Consider the following 13,269-nt stretch of genomic DNA (forward strand, 5'->3'; position numbering starts at 1 on the left):
TTTATTCCGCAATATCCCTATTTTGGATCCAACAAGTAATACAACTGCATATTTCCTATGATCTACAACCTCGCTTCTTAAGAGAACACAGCCTCGCCGGAGAGGACATAAGCATCAACCCCCTTCCCCTTTTTTTCTAGTTTTAATCTATTTTTCATTTTATCATTGATAGGAAACAAAAAAAATATATAAAAAATAGATGTTGTGATTATTCTGAATTATCGGTGGATATATTATCCACCTCAACACTATCTTCAACCTTGGCACTCCATCTCTATCTCCTTCTCATTCTCTGTAGACTCCTGTTAGCCTCTAACCTGACCACCCCTAGCCTAATGTAGGATGCACCACCTGCAAGTTCAAACATAGCTTATCTTGATATTAGTCAAGATATGGTATATTGGGTATGTATGGGCCTGCAAAATTTTCAAGCATAACTTATCTAGATTTTAGTCTTAGTTGGTTTAATATAATGTCTTTAATTGGAACAAATCAAATAGGTTATTTAAAGTCTTATAGGAGTCCCAAGCAAAGATATGAACAAATGTTTCTTTTATCACCATATAAAGGGCTGATGTTTAGAAAAAATATATCGGGTAAGCAACAAAAAAATATAAAGCCTAGTGCAAAAGCTATAATTGGAGTGAAGAAAATAATCTAAAGTTCTTACACTGACATGGTAATGGATGAAAAGTTTATTAAAAGCATAAATTTTATGTGCTAACTATGATCAACTATCATTTCAACCATATCATAATTGCAAGCAACGGGACCCAGTATGAGCCTATTTAGGAGGACTCTTTGTATTTGGCTTAACATATTAATTTTTTAGATTGGGTCACAGCAAGTTTGCTAGATTTTTTTGGTGAATTGAAGCTTGTAATCCATGATAGGATCTGTTGGGGGAATACGGTTTTCCCCCAGTAATACAATAACCCTGCCACCGGAAGACTACGCAGTCGACGACCCCGGACGACTGAGGTCGGCGCCCGACCCCAGAACGTCCGATCCCGGATCATCCGACCTAGAGGACTTCCGACCTCAAAGGCTTGTCTTTGTCGACCACCTGCCGCGGCCGTACCTCTCCGAGGTCCGGCCAAGGGCCATATCCTGCCACTGCCCCAGCATTTATTACACATGATCCCGGCAAATCCCCAGTTCACGCAACAATTAATGTGAATCTCCGGCCTACGCAACAATTAATGTGAATCTCCGGCCTACGCAACAATTAATGCGCGTGGCTCCTTTCATCTACGGATCCTCAGTTCTCCACGGCAAATCAGCTCGGCAGAGTCCTGTCCGCCATGATAAGTCTGACCCCAGCCTCACCGCCGACATCAATGCAATGATTCACCCGATCGCGTGACGGCTCAGGTCGTACGACGGCCTTACCTCCGACATCAGTGTAATTATTTACTTGTCCGTGCACCAGATCAAGCAACGTGCCGAGCTGTACGACGGCCTTGTCCGGTCACATCGCAGGTAAACCCCCCTATAAAAGGAACCGTGCTTCTCAAGGGGGGGGAACAGAGAGAGAGAAAAACACTACTGCTCCCATTTTCTTTGAACACTATTTTGCCCCCTCTGACTTAAGCATCGGAGGGCCGGCGCCGGAAGACCCGGCCACCGGCTTTTCTGCAGGCACCCCGACAGAGGACGCCGCCCGCCGACGCATCACCACTCCCTCGCGTCCGCCGACAGCTCCCTCCTCGACGGACGATCGCCCCCGGGTCCAATTTCCAGCAACAGTTGGCGCTAGAGGAAGGGCCCGAGTAGCGATCATGAAGTTGAGAAGCAAGGGAGCCTCCAACATCTCCCGGCGTCCCCCGCAAAGTCCTGGACGCTCCGTCCAGAATTCTCCAACTCCGGCTGACCCAGTTCTCAGGTCCAGCCGGAACAGTTCAATGCCCTGGTACAGCAAGTCCAGGCCCTGGCCGCCGCCGTTCAAGGCCTTACGGCACGAGGAGGCTTTACCAACGCTTCCCCCGCAGGCCCAGGTCCTGCCGGAATTTCCTCCCAACGGCCCGGTTCTCCCAGGCCAGAATTTGCATGGCTCCTCCAGAGCCAACAACGAAGAGCGGACTTCCCCCAGAGAGAGCTACCGGGGGAAGATTTCAACAGAAGACCCCAGCCTTCTGAGGCTGAGTCAGCCCCAGACCACCGCAACCGGCGCAGATCACGGCAACAATTCCGCGGGGGGGAGCTCGACCGAAAGTTGAGCATCTGGAGCGCCAGATTGCGGCGCTCCACAGCAAGAAGGCGAGGCAAGAGGGAGACTTTGAGTTCACTACCAAGTCCCCCTTCTCCCGCCAGATCGAGGATGAGCCGGTTCCCGAGGTTCAAAATGCCTCAGGTGGAGCCCTACAGCGGAATCACCGACCCTCGACCACTTGGAGAGCTATCGGGCCCTCATGGCCCTACAAGGGTCCTCGGAGGCCATACTTTGCAAGGCCTTCCCAGCAACCCTCCGAGGGACCGCTCGGCTTTGGTTTCTGGACTGAAGCCGAACACGGTATCCTCTTTTGAGCAACTCGGCAGGCAGTTCGCCACCAATTTTGCTGCCAGCCGACGCCAACGACGGACGTCAGATTCCCTCTTGGACATCAAACAGAAGGAGGGGGAATCCCTCAAGGAGTACCTGGACCGCTTTACCGCCGCCACTGGGAAGTTCGCGAGCTAGACCAGTCAATAGCCATGTCGGCTTTGAAGACTGGGGTTCGCTCCTACCGATTCCTCTTCTCCATCGAGAAGAGCTTCCCGGCCGACTTCACCGAGATGCTGGCCCGAGCCCGGAAGTACGCAAGGCCGAGGAGGCGGTCGCCTCCAGGCGGGGAGCAATTGAGCCCGCCTCAAAGAAGCAGAAGAAACGCCGCGAGGAACGCGGCCGACAAAGGAGCGATCTCCCCGTCGAGAGAAGAATCTCCCCCGGCTGAGGAGCCCGCCCCGGCAGCAGGGACGACCTCAGCAGAGGACCCCTCGACCGAGGTCTCCACCACGGCCTCGGACGTACAGGGAGGTACGAGAACTACACGCCTGTCAATGCTCCCCGGGCCGAGATCCTGATGGAAATCGAGGGTCGGGACTTCTTCCGACCCCCGCCTCCTATGCGAGACACGGGAGTTCCCCGTAATCCCAGGAAGTACTGTCGCTTCCATCGAGACCGTGGGCACGACACGGAGGACTGCTTCCAGCTCCGGGACGAGATAGAAGCGCTCATCCGTCGGGGAGTACTCAACCGGTTCGTGAGGAACCGACATGAGGAAAGGAGGCCGGCGGAGAATACCATACCGTCCGAGAATCCGGACGACAACAGGCCCATTGCCGGCACCATCAACATGATTGGGAGGGCCTCGGCAGGAACGGCCGCCCAGGAGCACCCCCGAAGCGCCCACGCACTGATGAAGTCATCTCGTTCTCGGACGAGGACTTAGAAGGGGTCGAGACCCCTCATGATGACGCTGTGGTCATCTCTATGATTGTAAATAGGTTTGATGTAAAGCGTGTCCTAGTTGACAATGGAAGTTCAGCCAACGTTTTGTATTATCATGCCTACCAAAAAATGGGGTTGCCAGAAGGACATCTCCGGAGAATTAATGCCCCACTGGTTGGGTTCACCGGGATTCGTCCCAGTTGAAGGTGAGGCCAGCTTCCTTGTCACGGTTGGCCTCGCTCCCCGGGAGAGCACTGTGAGGACGGACTTCCTGGTGGTCCGTCTGCCCTCGGTCTACAACGCCATCCTTGGGCGGCCAGGGCTAAACGCCCTTCGAGCCGTGGTTTCAACCCGCCATCTGCTCATGCGGTTCCCCACCGGCCAAGGAGTAGGCGAGGTCCGCGGAGACCAGCTGGTTGCCAAGCAATGCTACATGGCGGCCCACGGAGTAAAGCACCAACCGGGCAACGATTCAGCCAACGGGCCCCTCATTACCCATAGAAACCCTCGATGCGAGGGACACCCTTGGAAGAAGCAAGTAGAGCCCGGTGAGCTTCTTGTTCAAGTTCCACTACGAGAAAATTTTCCTGAGCTAACTGTGCAGGTCGGCTCCGGCCTTGGCGCCTGCGAGAGGGACACCTCGTCAGCTTCCTGCGGGACAACGCTGACGTCTTCGCCTGGTCGCCCGCGGACGTGCCAGGAATTGACCCTGAGGTCATGGTCCATCGGCTCCAGGTGAAGCCAACTAGCAGACCTGTGAAGCAGAAGAAAAGGGGCTCCGCCCCAGAACGACAACGGGCTGCGGCCGAGGAGGTGGACAAACTCCTCGGAGCCGGCTTCATCCGGGAGGTCTCCTACCCGGACTGGCTCGCCAACGTAGTCCTCGTAAAGAAGGCCAATGGGAAATGGCGCATGTGCGTGGACTACACCGACCTGAACAAGGCCTGCCCGAAAGACAGCTTCCCCCTCCCGAGCATCGACCAGCTCGTCGACTCCACCTCAGGACACCAACTGCTAACTTTTATGGACGCCTTTTCAGGGTATAATCAAATCCGAATGGCGCCGGAAGACGAGGAAAAGACGGCCTTCATCACCGACAAGGGCACCTACTGCTACAAGGTGATGCCCTTCGGCCTGAAGAATGCTGGAGCCACCTATCAGAGGCTGGTCAGCCAAATTTTCAAAGATCAGATCGGCCGAAATATGGAAGTCTACGTGGACGACATGCTGGTGAAAAGCCGAGCGGCGGAACACCATGTAGCTGACCTCAACGAGACATTCTCCAAGCTCAGGAGATACCGAATGAAGCTCAACCCGGCGAAGTGCGCGTTCGGAGTCACCTCGGGCAAGTTCCTGGGTTTCATAGTGACCCAGCGTGGAATTGAAGCCAACCCGAGAAAATCCGGTGCAAGAATGGCGCCTCCGAAACAGTTAAGGAGGTGCAGCGGCTTGCAGGGCGGTTGCCGCCTTGGGAAGGTTCGTCTCCCGGTCAGCCGAGCGCTGCCTCCCTTTCTTCAAGAGCCTCAAACGGCCGAAAGACTTCCGGTGGTCAGAAGAATGCCAGCGAGCCTTTGAAGAGCTCCGGAGCCTTCTGGCCTCTCCCCCGCTGCTCACCAAGCCCAGAAGGGCGAGGTCCTTTATTATACCTGGCCGTCTCCCCAGCCGCAGTGAGCTCAGTCCTCGTCCGGGAAGAGGACAAGCTCCAAAAGCCGGTCTATTACACCAGCCGGGTTCTCAGGGATGCTGAGACCCGATACTAAACTTGAGAAGACCATCTTCGCTCTCATCATCTCGGCTCGGAGACTCAGGCCTTACTTCCAAGCCCACACAATAGCTATACTGACCGACCAGCCTATGAAGCAAATATTGCAAAGGTCGGATCGTGCGGGAGGATCGCCAAATGGGCGGTCGAGCTCGGGAATTTGACCTCGAATATCGGCCCAGGCCGGCTATCAAAGCTCAATACTCGCCGACTTCATCGTGGAATGTACCCTGCCGGACGACCCCGAGTTGCCTCCCGTATCCACGGAGGAAGCACCGAGGCCACCATGGGTCCTACACTCGGACGGGTCTTCAACCTCGGGGGGTAGCGGAGCCGGACTCATCCTCACCAGTCCAGACGGAGTGGTGGCCGAGCAAGCCTTGCGCCTCGAATTTCCGCCTCGAACAACGAGGCTGAGTATGAGGCTCTCATCGCCGGGCTCAAGCTGGCGAAAGAACTGAAAGTGGAAGACCTAAGGCCTTCAGCGACTCCCAGCTGGTAGTGAACCAGATCCAAGGAGACTTTGAAGCTAAAGAGCCATCCATGCAAAAGTATCTCCAAAAGGTGCGGGAACTTACGTCTGCCCTGAACTCTTTCAATTCAGTACATTCCCAGAGCGGAAAACCTCAGGGCAGACCAGCTGTCCAAATTGGCAACCTCCCGCATGAGCGAGCTTCCCAAGGGAACAACGCTCGAGTATCTTCAGACCCCAGCACGGAGGAACCCGAGCCCACCATGTGCATCGACTCCGAGCCAAGCTGGATCGACGGGCTCGTCCTCCGACGGACCCTACCTCATGACGAGACGAGGCTCGCCGAATCAAGCGCCAAGCCCCGGTATGTCTTGTACGAGAATAGGCTTTATCGTCGATCATTTACTTCTCCCCTCAGATGCCTCCGCCCCTCCGAGGCGGACTATGCCCTCCGAGAGGTCCATGAAGGAATCTGCGGAAATCACCTGGGGGGTCGGGCACCCATAAGATCCTGCGGCAAGGATATTACTGGCCCACGCTCCAGAAGGATGCGACGATTTCGTCCGGAGTGCGACGGTGTCAACGGAACGCCAATATCCAGCGCCGACCTTCGGCCCTGCTGACCTCCATCATCGCCCCCTGGCCGTTTGCCCAATGGGGATCGACATCCTGGGGCCCTTTCCCTGGCCACCGGACAAAGAAAGTTCCTGGTCGTCTCCATCGACTACTTCACCAAATGGGTCGAAGCCCCTGTGCCCGGATCACCGAGCAAAAGATGCGGGACTTCGTGTGGAAGTCCATAATTTGCAGATTCGGACTACCCCGTATCCTTATATCCGACAATGGTCGGCAGTTCGACAATGTCCATTTCAGAATTTTGCTCTGAGCTCGGCATCGACCACCGCTTCACCTCGGTTGCCCATCCCCAGACAAACGGAAACTGAGGTAACTAACCGTACTATTTTGCAGGGACTCAAGGCTAGGCTTGATCGGTCCAAAGGACAGTGGGTCGAGGACTTGTACAACGTCCTCTGGGCGTATCGGACTACGTTCCGACTGCCCACGGGAGACCCCCTTCAACCTAGCATACGGCACTGAGCCGTCATCCCTGAGATCGGCCTCCCTCCAAGGGTGGAGCATTACGACCCTGACACCAATTCTCCCAGCTCAGGAGCAACTTGGACCTCGTTGAAGAGACACGAGAGGTCGCCCGGGTCGTATGGCAAGATACCAACAGAAACGGCCCAATACTACAACTCCAGAGTCAAGCCCAAGCTCTTCAAAGTAGGGGACCTCGTCCTCAGGAAGCCGAGGCTTCTCAACCGACCGAGCAAGGAAAGCTCGCCCCAAATTGGGAAGGGCCGTATCAAATCGCCCGAGTACAACGACCCGGGCATACAAATTGAAGTCCCTGAGGGGACTCCATCCGCGAAGCTGGAACTCCGAGAATCTACGAATGTACTACCAATGAAACCCCTAGGGGTTCAAGACAATCCAAAAGATCGTCTCTTTTTCATAATTCTATTCATAATTATGATTATTTCTTCTAATGTTGGGTCGTTTGTGATCCTCAGATTCCTCGACCAATCGGGATGCCTCGAGGCTCGACCGTAGAGTCCCAAACTCCCTCGACCTCGGGAAGTATCGCAGGACGATGAACATCGACTTGGCGCAAGATCCCTCGACTAAGGTCGGGATGCCCCGAGGGTCGACCGTAGAGTCCCAAACTCCCTCGACCTCGGGAAGCGTCGCAGGTCGGTAGCGTGCCCAGACCCACGACCTGACGAACGATCCCTCGACTAAGGTCGGGATGCCCCGAGGGTCGACCGTAGAGTCCCAAACTCCCTCGACCTCGGGAAGCGTCGCAGGTCGGTAGCGCGTGCCCAGACCCACGACCTGACGAACGATCCCTCGACTAAGGTCGGGATGCCCCGAGGGTCGACCGTAGAGTCCCAAACTCCCTCGACCTCGGGAAGCGTCGCAGGTCGGTAGCGCGTGCCCAGACCCACGACCTGACGAACGATCCCTCGACTAAGGTCGGGATGCCCCGAGGGTCGACCGTAGAGTCCCAAACTCCCTCGACCTCGGGAAGCGTCGCAGGTCGGTAGCGCGTGCCCAGACCCACCGACCTGACGAACGATCCCGACTAAGGTCGGGATGCCCCGAGGGTCGACCGTAGAGAAACTCCCTCGACCTCGGGAAGCGTCGCAGGTCGATAGCGCGCCCACCGACCTGGGATCCTCGACTAAGGTCGGGATGCCCCGAGGGTCGACCGTAGAGTCCCAAACTCCCTCGACCTCGGAAGCGTCGCAGGTCGGTAGAGCGTGCCCAGACCCAGCCTGACGACGATCCCTCGACTAAGGTCGGGATGCCCCGAGGGTCGACCGTAGAGTCCCAAACTCCCTCGACCTCGGGAAGCGTCGCAGGTCGGTAGCGCGTGCCCAGACCCACCGACCTGACGAACGATCCCTCGACTAAGGTCGGGATGCCCCGAGGGTCGACCGTAGAGTCCCAAACTCCCTCGACCTCGGGAAGCGTCGCAGGTCGGTAGCGCGTTCCCAGACCCACCGACCTGGCGCACGATCCTCGACTAAGGCCGAGATGCCCCGAGGTTCGACCGTAGGGTCCCAAACTCCCTCGACCTCGGGAAGAGTCGCAGATTGATGGAGCATCTCCAAACCCCCTCAACCTCGGCGGGCGCCATAGGGCTCATGAGAAGCCCGAGCTCCTCAAAAGTCAAAGAATGACTCCGGAAGTTGGCGAGGAAATAAGGCCACCTACTCTGATACGAGGGGCAATTTTGGAGACACAAAAGGTACATCCTATTTGATGCTCGCCTTGTTATATTTATCTACGTATTGACAGTGAAACCCCGATTGAAATCGGGACCTTAATCTGGCCAAGGTCGGATTGCTTCTACAAGTCGGTGTAAGATTAATCTCCCGTTGACCTTGTGCATGCTTCGTCTACCGACGATCTCCACCACAACTCATATAAACCCTTATGGGCAAGGCCAAATTCAGCCCCCATGCCCAGACTCCGATGTCAACTTGTGAAGATAACCTCAAAGGCCGAGGTGTTCCTTATAGGCCCCAACCCCGCTCGCCTGAATCTCGGCAGAGTCCGAGGGCAATGACTATGAAAAACCTGGCGACGATGTGACTATTGGCCTAAGCTCCCCTTTGGGGGACAACTTTCTTACGGGCCTGCGCCCCAAGAGCCAGGCTCAAAAGCTTGGCCGAGCACCTCGGTAGCGACCCATGTAGGTCTAGCGCGGCCCCACTTGGGGGCCCGAAGCCCGAACCGGTGCCATGAGAACCTAAAAGCCAAACTTGGCAACCTCTGCGACCTACGAATCCGAGCTACAAGACTTGGTGAAATTTCCTAAAGTCTAAGCTCGGAGCCCCCCCAGCTAGCGTAATCAGAGTTCGGACACTTATACACACCAGAAGAAAGGTAAGACATGGCCAAAGAATATGTCTTTATTAATATTATCCGAAGCTCAGATACGAAGTCGAGAGTCGGCAGAAGTACCGACCTCGTTTGCGAGTGAAAAAGACAGAGAAGAAGAATAAATGTAGAAGTGAAAGAAAAAGCTTTCATTGATGAAACGCCAAAGGCTAAGTACAAAACTAGAGGCCGGCCTTTTACAAAGTTGTAGGCCGACCTCGTTTACAATGAACATAGAAAAAACCGAAGTCCTAAGAGGGGTGGCTTCATTAGCATCGCTCTCGTCGTCTACAGGAATGACCTGCGGGTCTTCAGTAGGCGCGGGCTCAGGGTCTGCAGCGGGCGCGGGCTCAGGGTCTGCGGCGGGGGCCTCGGCTGGCGCCGCGGGAACAACCTCGCTGGTTTCACGAGGTATGGCCTCCGCCCTCGCCGGTTCAGCTGCCACGGCTCCGGCCTCAGCAAGGTCCTCCTCGGACATGAGGGCAGCGGGGATATCGTCGTCGTCGTCGTCGGAGCCGTACCCGAACCCCATCCTCGGACGGACCGTCGAGAGGTCGAACTGGGGGCATATCCGGGCCATCTGCTTCCGGAAGTTGTCAAAGCCCCGGAGGAACCCGTCCACAGTCTCCTCCTCTAACATATCGCGGAACTCTTCTAACTCCTTGAAGAGTTCCACGGCGTTCTCGGCCCGCTCGAGCGCCCTCTTCTCCCAGGCCTCGAGCTGCTCGATCTTGAGGCGGAAGACCCCAGCCTCGTACTTCAGACCCGCGACCTCGGACTGGGCCTCCCCCAGGCGCGCCTCCGAGGCACGCAGGACCGATTTCGTCAACGAATGGGCGCCCTCTCCTCTTCGAGCACCTCGACCATGGCGAGTCGCCCGGCCTCGGTGGTTCCCTTCGGGCTTCGGCTTCGGCCAGCGCGGCCTCCAGCTCAGCGACCCTCTTCTTGGCCGGCTCCAACTGCCGGCTGAGTCGTCGAGTCTCCGCCTGACAACTTTGGGCAATAAACACCAGGGAGTCGACTTCATGGATACGCTGCAAAAGAGGAAAAAAGAAGAAGAAAGCAACTATAAGTAAAAAGCAGGCAATGTATGCATAAGTTAGTAGCCAATGAGAGGTTAAGGCAATAGCTCACCCGAACAGTATTACAGTAGGTACTGTCGACGATCTCTTCCAGCGACGCCCTCCGGAACTCGGCCCGGTCCGCTGGAAGCATGGCGTGCCGACATACCGCGCGCGGTATCGGCATCGTGGAAGGCCGAGCTCCCCTCAAGGATTGGGGACCCCGGCTCGGCTGACCTCCCCGCCTGATCCCTCGGGAGCTCGGCTCGCCCGAGCTGGGGACCTCGGGCCCCTGCTCGGCCGGGCTCTGAAGGCCGCAGTCGGATCACCATCGGTCCTCCCCGCTGGGCGACAGGGGTAGGACAGAGTGGGCTACCGAGCCCGCATCGCGGTATCTGGCGCCCGCCTTCGGGCGCCCGCAGAGACCCCGCCTCCGGGCCTCCCGTCCCGGCCGAGGTGGAAGCAGCGGCCGACTTCGACTTCTTCCGGGTGAGGGATGGCCCCGCCGGCCTCGGCCTCCCGCCTCTTCAGCCGAGAAAAGAGGGATGTGCTGCTAGTCGGCATGTGGGGGATGTCTGAAACCAAAAAATTTTTCGAGTGTCAGACCAGTGTTAGCGAAAAGAAGAAATAGATAAAAATAGGACGAGACAACTATTCTTACCCTCGGGGCGCGCCGAGCTCAAGCCCACGCTCGCCAAGGCGCCCTCCCGTAGGAGCTCGGTTAGGTTGAATCCTTTCCCGAGGGCCCGTAGGGAGTCCAAGACCCTCAGCTCCCTCCCCGAGGGATCGGAGAGCCTGTTGAGAGTCTTCAACCGAGGATGCCCCCACCTCAGGTTGAACCCCCACGGCACCTCGAATGCAAGAAAGAAAAATTTCTCCTTCCACTCATGAATAGAGGAAGGGGCACCCTGGAAGAGCGACATACTGCCCCGAAAGGCGAAGTATAGCCACTCTGCATCCGCCGGATTTTTCTTTAATAAAAAACACCGGCGGAAAATGCTCACCGAGATCAGAATCCCGTGCGCAAGGCAAAGGACAAGAACCCGATGATAGTTCTCACGAGTTCGGAGCAAGCTGTGCTGGGACGAGTTGATACTCCACCAGCAAGTTGTTCACGAACTCGTGAACAGGGAACCGTAGGCCGGCCCAGAGCGTCTCGCGGTAAATCGCGATCCGACCTGGGGGCGCCGCGTCACCCTGTCTTCCGGCCCTGCAGTTTCGAGACGAAACCCGGGCTGGAAGAAGAACCGGGAGCGGATTAACTCCAGCTCCTCCCTCGATAAGCTTGACCCTACCTCCTCCGGACCAAGACCCATTTTTTCAGAAAATTGAAGTAAACTAAAAGATGAGAGGAGTAGGTAGGAGAAGAAGGAAACCCTAAATAACACGGGGCAAGAACCTACGGAAAGAGTCGCCGGAAACCGCTCCGGGGACCGTCGGCAAAGTATCGTTAGGGAGAGAATGGAGGTAGGGACGACAAAAGCAAAGGGCGACCAAATAGGACTATTAGGGCAGACTCGAGGGCTTATATAGACCCCCTGACGGCCCGGATTGGCGGGCTTAGTTTCCATCCCCCGTCCAGATTGCGCCAGGTGTCAACCTCAGAACCCGAAGCACCGCATTCACTCCGGATCAATATCCCGGGTACGCAACCGAGGCGCCGTCCCATCGGATCTCACGGCCTCATCATAGGCCACTAAACCGGATCACCTTAAAAGATGAGCGGACATCACCTCCGCTCCCTTCATTTAATAAGCCTCAGGGACACGTGGAGCGCCGAGATAACCCCAGCCTCCCAGATCGTTATTCCGCCAATACGAAATCGGAAACGTCCGACCTCAGATCATGCCACGTGCTCATTTCGAAGCGCGAAACGGCGTGCCTATTTAAGGTGGCGGCTTCGATTATAAGGTCGAGGCGCCACCTCATCGGGCTCAGGGAGCCTCATTGAGCTCGCCGTACAAAGCGATCTCGGAGATCTGAAGGGCGTAATCATCATCATGGCTGCTTCGAGATACTAAGGGTGCAGACCCCGTCATAAGTCCGCTGTATAAAGCGATCTCGACGGGCCAAAGGGCGCAGCCCACGCCATAACTACCTCGAAATGCCTAAGGGCGCGGACCTCATCATAAATCCACCACATGAAGCGACCTTGAAGGTTCAAAAGGCGCGGACTTCGTTACAGAAGCTTTAGGGGTGCGGGCGTGATCCCCTTCGACCTCGATAACCACGATAACAACTTCTACTTCCCACGTCCGAGCCTGCAGCTCGAACTCGGAAGTCGGAGGGTAGTGTTGGGGAATACGGTTTTTCCCCAGTAATACAATAAACCCTGCCACCGGAAGATTACGCAGTCGACGACCCCGGACGACTGAGGTCGGCGCCCGACCCCAGAGCGTCCGATCCCGGATCATCCGACCTAGAGGACTTCCGACCTCAAAGGCGGGTCTTTGTCGACCACCTGCCGCGGCCGTACCTCTCCGAGGTCCGGCCAAGGGCCATATCCTGCCACTGCCCCAGCATTTATTACACATGATCCCGGCAAATCCTCAGTTCACGCAACAATTAATGTGAATCTCCGGCCTACGCAACAATTAATGTGAATCTCCGGCCTACGCAACAATTAATGCGCGTGGCTCCTTTCATCTACGGATCCTCAGTTCTCCACGGCAAATCAGCTCGGCAGAGTCCTGTCCGCCATGATAAGTCTGACCCCAGCCTCACCGCCGACATCAATGCAATGATTCACCCGATCGCGTGACGGCTCAGGTCGTACGACGGCCTTACCTCCGACATCAGTGTAATTATTTACTTGTCCGTGCACCGGATCAAGCAACATGCCGAGCTGTACGACGGCCTTGTCCGGTCACATCGCAGGTAAACCCCCCTATAAAAAGGGGGGAAGAGAGAAGGAGGAACACGACTGCTCCCATTTTCTTTAAACACTATTTTGCCCCCTCTAACTTAAGCATCGGAGGGCCGGCGCCGGAAGACCCGGCCACCGGCTTTTCTGCAGGCACCCCGACAGAGGACGCCGCCGCCGACGCATCATCACTCCCTCGCGTCCGCCGACAGCTCCCCCTCCTCGACGGAC

This window comes from Phoenix dactylifera, unplaced genomic scaffold (genome assembly GCF_009389715.1).
Source record: "Phoenix dactylifera cultivar Barhee BC4 unplaced genomic scaffold, palm_55x_up_171113_PBpolish2nd_filt_p 002258F, whole genome shotgun sequence".
Classification (NCBI taxonomy): domain Eukaryota; kingdom Viridiplantae; phylum Streptophyta; class Magnoliopsida; order Arecales; family Arecaceae; genus Phoenix; species Phoenix dactylifera.